The sequence below is a fragment of the Pogona vitticeps genome, chromosome 12 (assembly GCF_051106095.1).
Source record: "Pogona vitticeps strain Pit_001003342236 chromosome 12, PviZW2.1, whole genome shotgun sequence".
Taxonomy (NCBI): Eukaryota; Metazoa; Chordata; class Lepidosauria; order Squamata; family Agamidae; genus Pogona; species Pogona vitticeps.
This window is the reverse complement of record NC_135794.1, coordinates 17500150-17513739: the sequence shown is the minus strand read 5'-3', so window position 1 is coordinate 17513739 and position 13590 is coordinate 17500150. Positions and strand designations below refer to the sequence as shown.

Here is a 13590-nt window from a genome sequence, read left to right as displayed (position 1 = left end):
CAATAGCCCATCTTAACATTTCCTGACAAAATTCAAGGTATTGACTATTATTTCAGTTTGCGAGTTTTGAGCAGGAGTTTTGCTAAATGGGAAAATTTCACTTTTTTGGTAATTTGGTTCTATTTAATTTAAGAACTAATTATTTCTGTTAACCACTAACATAACTAATTGTATTTATGTATTGTACATCACACAATGTTTTATGATTGAGGAACAAGCTTTCCTTAACAGTTTAATATTAAGATTCTAGCACTAACATTTCCCAACTCAGAAATGCCTTTACAGACATTTCACCATTTAGCCAAGCCCTGCCCTTAATCAGAAGCCACTAGAACAACAACTTTTATCCATAAATTAGTCAAGCAAAGCCTGACTGATTCTCTGTCTTCCAGCCTATGAGCATGCCCTTTTAAATTCAGTGGGACCAACTTCTCAGAAAATTGCAGCATTGCAGCATTAATTGATTACAGAGTGCCTGGATAGGATGGCTTTAATTGGTGACTTAGCTCCTGAGCAAGAATGTTCTGCTTGGCTGTCCCTGAAGAAGTGGTTTTCAAGGCAGATTTTTTGCTTCTGGATGACCAAACTCTGGAAACCACTTTGAAATGTCTATTGCTTTCAGTATTGTCTATTTTAAGAGAAGACTTTTAGTCTAAATGGGAGGAATAGAAATCAATCAATCAATCAATCAATCAAATAAATAAATAAATAAGCAAGCAAGCAAGCAAGCAAGCCTCTTCTGGTTCGTTCAGTTTGCTCTGAGTCAGGACCGGACAATGTGTGGCCCTCCTGATTTTGATGGACAACAAATCCCGTCATCCCTCTCCACTGGCTAGGGTGCGTGAGGGCCGGATTATGTAGTCCCATCTAGTCCTGTTCCATAACTTCAAGCAACAACTGCAGCTTTCTTTTTAACAATTTCATTCCCAGAACTCAAAAAGTTTACTTTCTGGACTACAGGTCCCGGAATCCCAGGGACCATGTTCTCTAGGGGATTCTGGGACTTGTAGTCTAGGAAAATAACCAGAACCTGTCCAAGCTCTGTTCACTTTATCTGTATGTATGATGTGTTCCATCCTAATTACTTTTTGAATTCCCAGTTTTGTAGCATAACTGTTTTAGTGCGTCGGTACTAAAATAAGAATAACATCACTATGCCCTGAGAAAAACTGAATCCTGCAGATGGCAAGTCAAGGAAATTAAGCAGAGAGGCATGCTTATTTCAGTTTTTACTAGTCTTGAGGTGTGGGGAGATATAAAAGAAGAAGCCTCAGTGATTTCAGTAGGGATTCTCCCACGCTTTGCAAGTATATGCCCCTAAGGACTAGAAACTTCAGGGCTTTTTTTAATGATAAGAGATAAAGAGTTATATTCCTAACTAGTTTGTTTGTAATGGTTCCCTATAATTGCCAGCAGGCACACCATCTTGATTATATAGACTTCTAGTCCAGGGTGTCCTGGATGCTGGGGAATCCAATCCATCTTTGCACTCTCCAGAATCACACTGTTCTTCTTGTATTCCTGCCAGCTGAAGCTGCTTCCACGCCATTAAGTCCCAAAGCGGTGCCCTCTGCCTGGATCACTGGCTTGTGCTGCCCTATCATTCCTGACAGTGTGCTGTGGGTGCCTCCGGCAGAAGGCAAACAGGAAGAGGCATGCTTTACGCCTGGCGAGGCATGTGATCGGAAGGCATAAGTACACAGCTACAGGACAAGCCCCACACCTGTTGAAAGGGGGCTGGAAAGCAAACCTTTTCTTTTATGACTTTCCCTGCCTCCAGTAAAGTATTTGCCCTCATGTTTGCCAAAGGCAGTTTTCTCCAGGAGGAATCAATATTGCAGGAAATGCTCCCATTTCTTCATTTCCTCGTGCAACTTCTGTCAATCACGTTTCTTGTAAATGACCGGCTTTCACGTCACGAAACACGGATCGAGAGAGGAGTAATACTGTACATGTCGGAGCAGGACTGCTTCCTCCCCAAGTAACAATGGCAACCTTTTGAAAATGTCCCTATTACTCAGAGACTAGAAATGTTATTTTGGAGCTAAACTGTTTGGAATTCCTCATCCAGCATGGGATTGTAGAAGCTATCGCTCAAAGAGAACTTCTTGAGAGCTCAGAGGTTTAGGTCTCTGGCTGTAGAGCCAGAGGTTGTGCGTTCAAATCCCTGCTGTATCTTCTTGACAGGGGCTGGACTTGATAATCCACAGGGTCCCTTCTAATCACAATATTGTGTACTAGTTAGCAGATTAACTGCTACTTTTGCACCAAGGGAAGATCTCAGACCTTCAAGGGTAGCTCCACGTATAGTGTATTGCAGTAGTCAAGGTTTGCTTTAATTAAGTGTTTATTCTGCAGTTCTGAAGAGGGTGACCAGCAGAAAAAGAGGACAGGGTTCCTGTATGTTTAATAATTGTGTAGAGGAGGAAATCTCAGCAGGTTTAGTTTACACTAAAAGTTTCTTCTCTCTTTCTCTCTCTTTTTTGGTACACGTTCTTCTGAACAGCTGTGAAAGCTACGTGATCCATGTCTTCTTTTTCATGTCGTCACCTTACTTCTGAACCCTGGAGGAAATTAACCCTTATTCTTGAGAAAGGAAATGCAAGCCCTCTTCATAACCTCAGATTTCCTCTTTGGTGAGCTTCATCATTTCAAGGAACTGAGCATTTCCGTAAAAAGAAACGGAGCAGATTCAACAGCTGAGAAGATAACATGAGCCGTAGCAGATGGCCGTGGATGCTTGAACAGCAACAGATGCTTAACTGCTTCATTTAACTGATTTCAGAACTCTTGTTACGGGATGCAAGCATTAGACAAATATGGGGGGGATGGAGTGGAGGAAGCAAAAAAGGGTGAAACTAGATGAGGGAGAGAATAAAGATAAATATATTTACAAGTACTAAGATGATTATTTCTCCAAGTAAGTAAAGGTAAGAATCTAACGGTCTTGCAAAGACCCTCACCAGACCCAAAGTGCTAAAAATGATGAAGCCCCAGCACGTAAAGTGGTATCAAACTTGTATGTTGGTTCTTACCTATAAAGCCCTTTATGGTTTGGGACCTCAGTACTTCTCAAAGCATCCTTCCCTAATAATGTCCACCTGGATGAGATTGCACAGGTTACGTCTGTCTTGCTCCTTCAGGCATCTGTGCAAAAGTCCCATGTTCTTGTGCAATTGTTATTTAAGGGCCCACCCCCTGATCTCATGTTTTGGCCTTAGAAGTCTTAGGGAATGAGAAGCTGATGTGGCAGCCCTAAAGTAAGGGTGGGCAAACAGCAGCTCTTTGGTTCAACTATAATTCCCATCAGCCCCAAACCCACATGAAAAAAGGCTGGGAAGTTGTAGCCACCAACCATATTGGGAAGGCTTGTAAAGCCTGCTGAACTAGTGGCCACAAACAGTCAGCTAAAGGTTACTTCCCATTCTGTTTTTCTTGCTTCAGCAGAACTGGGAGGCATTGCCTATTTTTGGACTACAACTCTCAGAGTTTTGGCTGTGGATCCTGGGACTTGTAGTCCTCTGTCCAAAAAAAAAAAAAAAAAAAAAAAAGGAGAGAGAGAGAGAGAGAGAGAGAGAACAAGCTTGGTGTTCAACATTAGCACAGCTGAAGCCATAAGGATTTGAGTTCTGCCAGTGGTATTTATTTCTTTATTATTTTATTTAAAAGATTTTTAACCCTGCCTTTCTCCTTAAAAAAAACCCAAGGTTGCTTACATCATTTAAAGACAATACTAAAGCTAACAACAGTGAGTATACAAATACTAGAAAGGACCAAACAAATACCATACTGAAACAACATTAGCAGCCCCAGAACACATTCAAAGCAAAAGATAGAACCATCCATTTGAAAAGCCTCCCTCAGGCAGCCACTCATGGAGGGAAGGCTTGCCGGAAGAGAAAGGTCTTGGCCTGGTTATGGAAGGACAGCAAAGATGGGGCCAGCCTGGCCTCCAGTGGGAGGGAGTTCCACAGTCTGGGAGCAGCAACAGAGGAGGCCCTCTCCTGTGTACCTGTGAAGATAGTGGGGCTAAGCGAAAGGTCTTTCCTGGTGATCTAATCAAAGGAGCAGGCTCATAAAAGGAGGCACATCCCTTAAGATAGCCCAGGGCCGATTCCAACTGCCAAATAAATTGGCGTTGGGACCCTATTTTGGAGATTTAAGCTAAAGCCACCTGGACTTTAGCTGGAATCCAAAACTGTGCAGTGGCATATGCCTCCTCACCCTGCTGCCTGCCCCTCCTTGGGCTCCCTCCTCCTACCACTGGGAGGAGAAGGAGAAGAGGAAAAGAGGCAAGGGGCGAAGGTGGGATGATGTGGGACAGTTGCTTGAAGGGTTGGAGTGGGGGTGAGTGGAAGCGGACAGGCGGGAGGGTGTGCCAGTGAAGAGGTGGCTGGAGCGGGCAAAGGGGCGATCAGGTGGGCACTTGGTTCTTCATCAACCCTGGTCCTTTTTTTTTTAAATTCCTGCTATCTGGTAGCAAGGATTTGTTTTGTTTTTTAAGAAAGTGGATGGGGACTTCACATATGTGGAATTGTTTCCAATGAATAGATTCCATATCCTTTTCAAAACAGGAGAACAAGCCCTTAAGCCAAAGCTGCTCAGGGCTTTCTAAGTTAGAACCAGCACTTTGAATTCAGCCCAGAGTGTGGTGTGATGCTGGATTTAGGCCAACATGTTTAGGGGCCTTCTCTTGGATGGTTTTAAGGGCCCTCTTGAGCTAACCTGCATCGAATGGTCGGCCCTGTCGGCCAGACTCCGCAGACAGACCTAGCAGGACAACACTCTTGCTTTTGAAGAAAATTTCAAAGTAGAGCCGTGTGACACCGAAACAAAGCAGCATCATTTCCTTGACGCCCGCCTGTTCCAAAAGAAAACAATGATCCCTTCGTGTTTTTCTTCGTGTTGCATAACTCTAAATGCTAATCAAAGTATTTCCCGACTAACTCCGTTCTTGTTGCTTCCTGAGATGTCTTTTGCAGGAAGATTGCAATTGGTCTGCCATCAGTCCATGGCCTAAAAAGAAAAGAGAATCTGAATTAAAAGGACAACAATTTAAGCAGTCTGAGGAATTCTGAATTGCCAATGCAACTGTAGAATGTTATTTTTATGGCTCTGGATTTATCAAACCATCACGTCCTGACTGCAAATACGGTACCTTGCAAACTACCATATTTGTTGCACAACAAAACAGTTTATAGGAAACAGTTCTCTTTGTGCTTCCTGCAGGAAATCGTGCCTTCCAAAGAAGGAGAACATGTGCAATTCAGCCTCGTGCAGATTTTCTCAGAGGCAATTCACAGAGTTCATTCACTCCCAGTGTGTGTAGAACTGCAGCCTAAAGCAAAACAATCATGCTTGTTCTTCCATGTGTTTCACACACCGACTCCCTCCTAGTTTGAAGAGTTTATCAGCAAACATACAGAACAACAGAAAAGAATACATCTGTTCTGTCTTGCCAAGATACAAGCCATCTTGGTTCACTCGACGGATGATCTCTCTGCTCCTCTGCACTTTTCTTCCTTGAGGTTGGGAGACCCAAGGAAGACGCAAGATCCTGGCTGTTTCTCTCTAGTCTCTGGCACACAAACCCCTTTCTGTGGTTGTGCCTCTTAGGAAGGGTTACCCAACAGCGCTTAATGCAAAGAGAGTTGCCATCATCATCCCCACACCCATTCTCCATGCCTCAACACCGTATTGACCTACAGAGGCCAACGCGCTAGAAGTTAATACAGTACACAGATTTTCCCAGATCTCAAAATCCAACCAGCCCCTGGGTTGGATTATATGTGTGTTATTGAAAAGAAAAGAATTAAATAGACAAAAAAAAGGACTAAATGGTTACAAAACGGTGACATTTACTCCAGTACAGTACAGTTTATTTTCACGGTCCTTAGACCAATCATTAAACTTACTCCAAACATTCTTGGTGAAATGGAACAAGGTTTTAAAGAGCCAAATAAAGACTTACAGAAAAAGCCTCTCCCTGAAGGTCTTCGTGCTCATTCTACCAGAGATGTTGCCACATCCACGCCCCTGCTGCGAGGGGTTGACATCCCTGACATCTGCAGAGCAGCTACTTGGTCCAACGTGTCTACCTTCATCACGCATTACAGATTGGACCTAAGGGCCAAGAATGAGACCAGGTTCAGGAGAGCAGTGCTTACTTCAGTGCTACAGTGACGGCCCACCATCCTATGAGTAAGCTTGCTAGTCACCCATCAGTGTGGATTCATAGAGAAACCACGTTGAAGAAGGACAGGTTACTTACCTGTAAACATAGTTCTTCAAGTGGATTCTCTATGAATACACACAACCCGCCCGGCCTCCCCACGTGTACGTCACTGTGGAAAGAGTTCCAACTCTCTCTATGTGCGGGCACATGGAACTGGGGTTTTGGCGGGCGGAGCGTGCGCAATACAGGGCAACCTAAACTTTGTTACTTTTCCCCTATAGCTCTAGAAGATTCCGAGAGGACCAGCGCAGGCCTTGTTAACCCATCAGTGTGTATTCATAGAGAATCCACTTGAAGAACTATGTTTACAGGTAAGTAACCTGTCCTTTTTTTCTATGCTAAGTAGGAAGACAGGAGCAAATGCCAAGGTGCGGGAAATGAAAGATACAGCTGTTCTGGTTACGTGCTGTCAAGTCACCTCTGACGTCTAGGGATCCCACGAATGAGCAATCTCCATCATGTTGTGTTGTCCTCAACAGCCCTGCACAGCTCTCATAAATTCAAGCCTGCTACCAACCACAATTCCCAGAATTTCTTTTTTATTTATTGAAAATATTTTTACCCCTGCTCCTGCCAGGGATCAGGGCCAGTGATCCTTGGGTGGGCAGGCCAGATGGACAAGTGAACAGGGTCCCAGCTCATGGTTGCTTAGGAGACGAAATCTCAACAGCTTTTCAGTCCTATGGTTCTCTGATCCCAGGCCAGAAAACTGCCCCTTGATTCACCAAAGCCTCCCCCCAATCCCTGTGATCAGCCATCATCTTATCTCCTGTCATCGAATTTAAATTCACTTGGCCTTTGATCCAATCAAGGTCGCCAACTCACTGTGGACAAGGAGTGCCTCAGTGACTGACATCAGAGAAAATGAAGGACAAAGATGAGTTCCTTGTGACAAAGTGCTAGATAAAAGGAAATGAAGCACACACCATGCGTAAAGTAGCCTCGTGAGATTAGTAGCAGAGTAAAGAAAGGTGCAGTACTTATTTCTTTGCAACCTTTTGCTGGTAATTAACTCTGCTTTTCAGGCTAACGAGCCAAACACGCATGCAATGCAAGTGGAAATCTACGAGGGGATATGGAAATGACTCATTTTACGGCACTGAGGTATGACTGGTGGACAGATGTTGCAGGCATGGATCCTCCTGGCTAATAAACTCCTCTCCTTCAGGGAACACACTTGTTCCTCAGAAGTCAAGATATCTGACCTTGAGAAACTAAGGAAGGGAGAGGCAGCAAGAAGGATGGACAAAACATAATACCATGAAAGAGAGAATTTGTCCTGGCTAATGACTTTGTAAATTATGCAAACAGATCTCATCCGATATCTCTTACATCCTTCAATCACAAGAAAGCCATCCATTACAGGGACAGGAGAATTCCTTAGCAAGGAGCTGACAAGATGGCACCAATTATTATTAATTTCCGGGAGTCACCTCATCTGTCAAGGCCTCAAGAGACAATAGTCCTTCCCTGGTTAAAAAACTGAACTGTTCCCACATGAAACAGAAGCAATTACTCCAAAATACTAGCTCTTTGTTGATCATAACTTAGAAATGAGTGTTCCAAAGTCCTTGACTTAGTCACAAAGCATCTTCTAGGAACAAGGCTGAGTGACAAATGTGCTTCTCTTCAAGGCTTGATATCTACCCAAGAGATATAAAGTAGTAGAGCTTAATAAAGCCATTAACTCTAAGAGAAAGAACCCTTGTTGCATATAGTTCCATTTATACGAGCTTTCTGCTCAAGAACTCAATTCATGGTACATATTTGGATTGTTCACCTACGGGTTTGAAGCCATCTTGAAATGTTAGAGGGGCAGTACAGCATTGTGAGAGGTTAAGGAAAATGAAGATAAAGATTAATATTATTGCAGTTAACTCTAGAAAGATTGACAGATCAATTTGGGAAAACTGAGCATGTATAATCTGGCGTTGGGCAAAGGATAATGGGAGTCAGTCCATACTAAATGGTGGCCTTCACATTTGGAAACACTGCTATGACCAAGCAAAAAAACAGATTTGTTTGTGTCTGTGCATGAGCAAGGGGTAACCATAACAGTATGTATTCTAAGCAAGATCACCTTAAAACTGCACATCTGGAAAGGACCATAGGGATCATTGAGTCCATCCCCTGTCAAGGAGACCCAGTGGGGAATCAAACTCCTAACCTCTGGCAGAGACATCAAACACTGAGCAATGCTGAAGAGCTAATCATTTCTCAAAAACCCTCAGGCAAGGCTTGAGAAATCTATGCGGATTGGACAAGACGGACATTATCACCTCTTCCCATTGCCTGTCTAAGTTTTCAGTCTTCCAGTCTGTATTGGAGAAAAAATAGAACTTCCAGGAAACTTTTTGTCATGTACAAATTCAGTTGCAGTTTTTCACCTGCTAGTGCTTGGATTTTATTCCACTTGTGCATGCTGGTCTTTGCAGAAGATTATGTGAAACACAAGATGCAATAGGAAGCAAATACGTGTTGTATTTGCTTCCTATTGCATTGGGTGCAAAAACAAAGATTTTGACTGTCTTGTATGTGATTTTTTTCAGGAATATTTAACTGAGCACGTTTAAAAACAGAACACAAGGCTAAAGGCTCTTTTAATACAAACCAACAACGAAACAGTAAAAAAATTACACAGTAAGAGCAAGTGCTGAAGGGAATGGACATCAGAAAAGCATTGTTTGAAAATGTTGTTCCTTGCCCTCCTGTGAGTAAAGCCAGCCTGTGTGGCCTTTGACAAGCTGTGTGGTCCCAGGCAACCCCTAGAAGAATGGAAGGGTGTCCATAACTGAGAAGGGACATAACTGCACATGATTACGATGATGACGATTGAAAGGAATGCTGCAGCTAAAAAATGACCTAGCATGCAATGCAAAGGATCTCCTTTAGAGCACACTGCAATGCTTCATTTCCTTAAACCTCCTACACTCGTGTGCACATATAGACCCAGGATATTTAAACAGCTCGAGGAAGGGAAAACCAGATCAGGATTCTGCAGCCTCTCTCTGGCTCGGTTTGGTGGTATTCCGAGGTGCCATGGCACTCAGTTTGGGAACCACTACACTGTGGGCTTCCCTGCCCCACTCCCTTGTCTGAATGGGTGACCCCCTGGAGAAGGTGGAGGAAGAAACACCTATGCAGACTGAACCACTGAACCAGCTCATGCTGCAAAAAGAACCCTCGCCTATTCTACCCAGCAACATCAAGAAAAAACATGATTGGCTGAAAGGAAAACCAATCCAGAGAAGACCAGAGATATATAAAAGCAAGAGTGGAGGTTTTAGTCAGTTAACAGTCGGAAGACAGTTAAGGAGGAGCAGTTAGAGAGTGTATCTCAGGACAGGAAGGTGGGTTTCCAGGGAACCATTTATTATAGTTAGTTTTTGTATGTTATATACTATAGAGCTGGTCTTAGCATGGAAAGCTGATTCTTTTAACACATGAAACATCAAGCTTATAAGAGTGCTTTGTACAAACAAGCAAAACAATTAGCACCATGTTCTTCTGAAGTAAAAGTTCTTGGGTAATGTAAGAAGACACTGCCAAACATGAATAAGTACATAGAAGGATTTTGCCAATCCTGCCCAGAATGTCAACTGACCCAACCCAAAGCCGGTCTGGGGGCAGAGATGATTCCCATGCCGCTGGTGGATAGCCCTTTTGACAGGATCGCTATGGACATAGTAGGGCCACTACCTCAACCATCAGGGGGCATCAATATATCCTGGTGATTATTGACTATGCAACCAGGTACCCAGATGCCCTGCCTCTGCGATCCACATCAGCAAAAGTGCTTGCCAAAGAACTACATGGGGTCTTTGCCAGGGTGGGATTTCCAAGGGAAGTGTTGACGGATCAGGGATCCAATTTCATGAACTTAACGTTTAAACAGATGTGGGAGACGTTAGGGGGTCAAACCCCTCAGGACATCTATCTACCACCCTCAAGCCAATGGCTTGGTAGAGAGTTTTAATCGCAACCTCAAGGGTATGCTTAGAAAGTTAGCAATAGAAAGGTAGAGAGGTTTAATCGCACCCTCAAGGGTATGCTTAGAAAGTTAGTAATAGAAAAAACCAAGATGTGGCACAGCTACCTGGCCCCCTTTGATGTTTTTGGTGAGAGAGGATCCTCAAGCATCCACAGAGTTCTCTCCCTTTGAATTACTCTACGGGAGACCTCCCAGAGGTGTGTTGGACTTGATGAGGGAGAAATGGGAAGAGGGAGAAGACCACTCCCAAAATGCATTACAACAAATAGTAGACATGAGGAATAGTCTAAGACTGGCCTGGGACTTGGCTAAAGATAATCTGGGACAGGCCCAAGCCAAACAGAAAATCAGGTACGACAAAAAAGTAAAGCCTAGGGAATTTGCTACAGGACAAAAGGTTCTAGTACTGTTACCCACGGAGTCTTCAAAACTTTTCACCAAATGGCATGGACACTATAAAATATTGAGGAAGATATCAGAGGTGGATTATGAAGTAGAAACATTTGATCACCTTCTTTTCCTTGTCTTGCTTTTGCCAGCTTACTAATAATATTCTACATTTACCAAATGAAGGTTCACTGGTCTTGGTCTGTAATCCCTTCCCTCCTTATTTTTTCATTCAGAGGCAACCAAGAATAAGTAAACGCTCTAGACACCAAGATCCAGTTGATGCGGCAACTGGTGCTTAACGCTAGAAATGCCCATTATTAGCACATTCCCAGGAAAAGCTCTTCAGCTTATCAAGAAGAAATGTCCACATACATAATAATCAGGTTCTTAGGAATTCTCGCTTAAGTGTGGATTGCCTTTCTTCCACTATTCTATTCAGAACATTGACTGTGTATTCTTAGTTTCCAGAAGAGGAGATTTGGGCTGGGTCGTGTTTCCTTGGATTACACTAAGCTTCTGACATTCACTTGTGAGCTCAAGGAAACCAGAATGTTTAAAAACCCTAAGGTGCTCTACTGGAAGCTGCCTTACTTGTGATTGTTTATGTTCAGGGATGTTGCATTCAAAACATGAGGAAAGGTGCATATATATTTTAGCACCCCTGAAGTCTGTCTGTGATTGTCAGTCTTCAAATGGCTTAAATCAGACAGCATGACATGTCATTTCCCCCACTGCATGAGATATAAATTGTAAAGGGTGGGGATTCTGCATGTTTGTATGTTTTAGCTTTCCTTTAAAAAAAAAAAAACCTTTACATGATATATTAATTCCTTTTTCTCTTTCTAGGGCAACCACGGAACTTGCAAGATCTATGCCGAATTAAAATCCGCCAATGTATAGGCCTTCAAAACCTCAAACTACTTGATGAACTACCAATTGCCAAGGTCATGAAAGACTACTTAAAACACAAATTCGATGATATTTGACGTTTTGCAAAAGACAGTGGACAATAAGCAAGATTCGTTTATATTCCAGATACCTTTCAAAGGCTGGTCACCTTGCACAACGTATATCCTATGCAATTTCTGATTTTTTTGTGTGTTTTCCAAGAAGTCAGAAGGCAGGTATACAATTCCTTAAGGGGAAGAGGTGTTTTATACCGAATGTTAGAAGGTCTTAATTTTTTTATTTCTTGATCCAAGTTTACAGGATTTCAAAGTTTCTAAACAACTCCACAATTGTGGATCTTGTTCATGTTTCCCTTCTTTTCTTTTTGCAGGGGGGGGGGGTTTGTTTGTTTTTCAAAACATCATCTCTGAAAACTTAAACATGCAGCTTTGAATGAAGAACACTGGCTATCGAAAGCCTTCCCCCAACCCCCAGGTAGCACGTGTAATACTGTGAGATAGTGGAATTAATACTAAACAGGCTAAGGATTGGAGCCTTGAGGGAACAATCAGCCCAGTAATCAGCTCTTGTGTCCATCTGTTTGTGGGGAATGCCAGCCAGACCCCTTTGAAATAAAGAGGCGGCATAGCAATTGTACTTGGTGTTTCACCCATTAGTACTGCTCCTGTAAAGGGAGAAATATGGGTGTCTGTATATGCTCCATGAGGAGTCCTGACAATTGAGTGGATTCCATGTGAGCATTGCTCTGCCCAGAACATTTCTCCGAATCATGGTTCAGGCTTGTCAGTAGAGTGTTCAGAGTTTACTTAGAAACATGTCAACTCTTTGGAAACATTGCCACGTTCACTTTTTCCAAAAAGTGGATCCTTAACATTATTATTGCTGTTCAGAAGTCCATATGCCTTGCCCCTCCTTTGATGCCAGTACGTGGGTTGCTGTTTGTAATTAAGTTTTACACTGCTCAGATGCCTCTGTGGTCTCTGTATTATTATTTTTCTCCTGTAAAAGCATTAACAGAAAGCAAATCTAATTTCAAAGCCATTGCATACTGTTTCTCATATAGTGTCTCAGGTGCAATTTTTTTTCCATTTTATGTTTTCTCCATCACATGTGACTTTCACCCGTTTGTACCCCTGGCCTCAACGTGATGTTTGTGGCTATTCAGATGTCTTCATTATTACTGAAGTTTCTATTATTCCCCCCAAATTTCAGAGATAACTGAAGTGAGCTAATGGGCTCACTTTTGATCGGACTTCTGTTTTCCCAAGTAAGAAGTCAAATTCTAGTCATAAAAATCTAAGTTGGCAATTTGTTCTTCTTTTTAAGGAGGCTGTATAATTTGCTTTGAGCTGATTAAAACTCCTACTTTGCTCATATGCACTATGTGAAGATTGTGCACAGCACAGAATACCTGCTAATATGAAGTATAATCACCCATATGTACCTTGCTCTGAGCAAGGAGCTGCTAGTGAGCCGTCCTCCAAGACATCCACCTCAGAAGAAGAGCATGGTTGCATAGAGGGGGGTGCTGGTGGAGGTAGAGAAGGAGGAGGGAGTAGGAGAGAGAGGGGGGATAGAAACGTTAGAGGTTTGTCTGGCTGATGGAAGATGGGAGGAGCTCGATCTGATTGTTTGGGAGGAGGTGATAAATGGAAGGGAAAATGCATGAGCTTTTCAGATAACGGAAGATGCTAGTAAGGAAAGGAAGGAAAAGGCGACCCAGACGGAGAGAGGGAGTGAACCACCCAATGTGTCCAGTCTGTTAAAGGATTTTCCAAACCTCCGCATGGGAGGTTACCAGATCCCATTGAGAGCGGCGCGGGCAAGAAGGAGCTAGATCCCCTAGAATGGATGGTGGTTGTATACCCTCGCAACCAGCGTGGGGGGAGGAGGGTGAATCATCCCAGTCCCTCTTTACTCCAACAAGCGCGTGAGGGAGACTGGGCAAGACACCCCTGCTGTGGGACCATCTGCAAGGTACGGAGCACCCCTATACAACCAATGACGGACCGGGAGCGGTTTGGGCCAGCCCCGATGTGAGGAGTGACTGGACCACACCAGAATT

General features: G+C 43.2%; 1 long non-coding RNA gene across 1 annotated transcript; it reads right to left on the bottom strand.

Annotated features, from left to right (window-relative positions):
• Window positions 1–2822: 2822 nt before the first annotated feature.
• Window positions 2823–10248, bottom strand: LOC144584574 (uncharacterized). Its single transcript, XR_013538917.1, has 2 exons — window positions 5972–10248; window positions 2823–5016 (listed from the first exon to the last, which is right to left on the bottom strand). It is a non-coding gene; the product is annotated as an uncharacterized LOC144584574 (long non-coding RNA).
• Between the last annotated feature and the right edge of the window lie 3342 nt (window positions 10249–13590).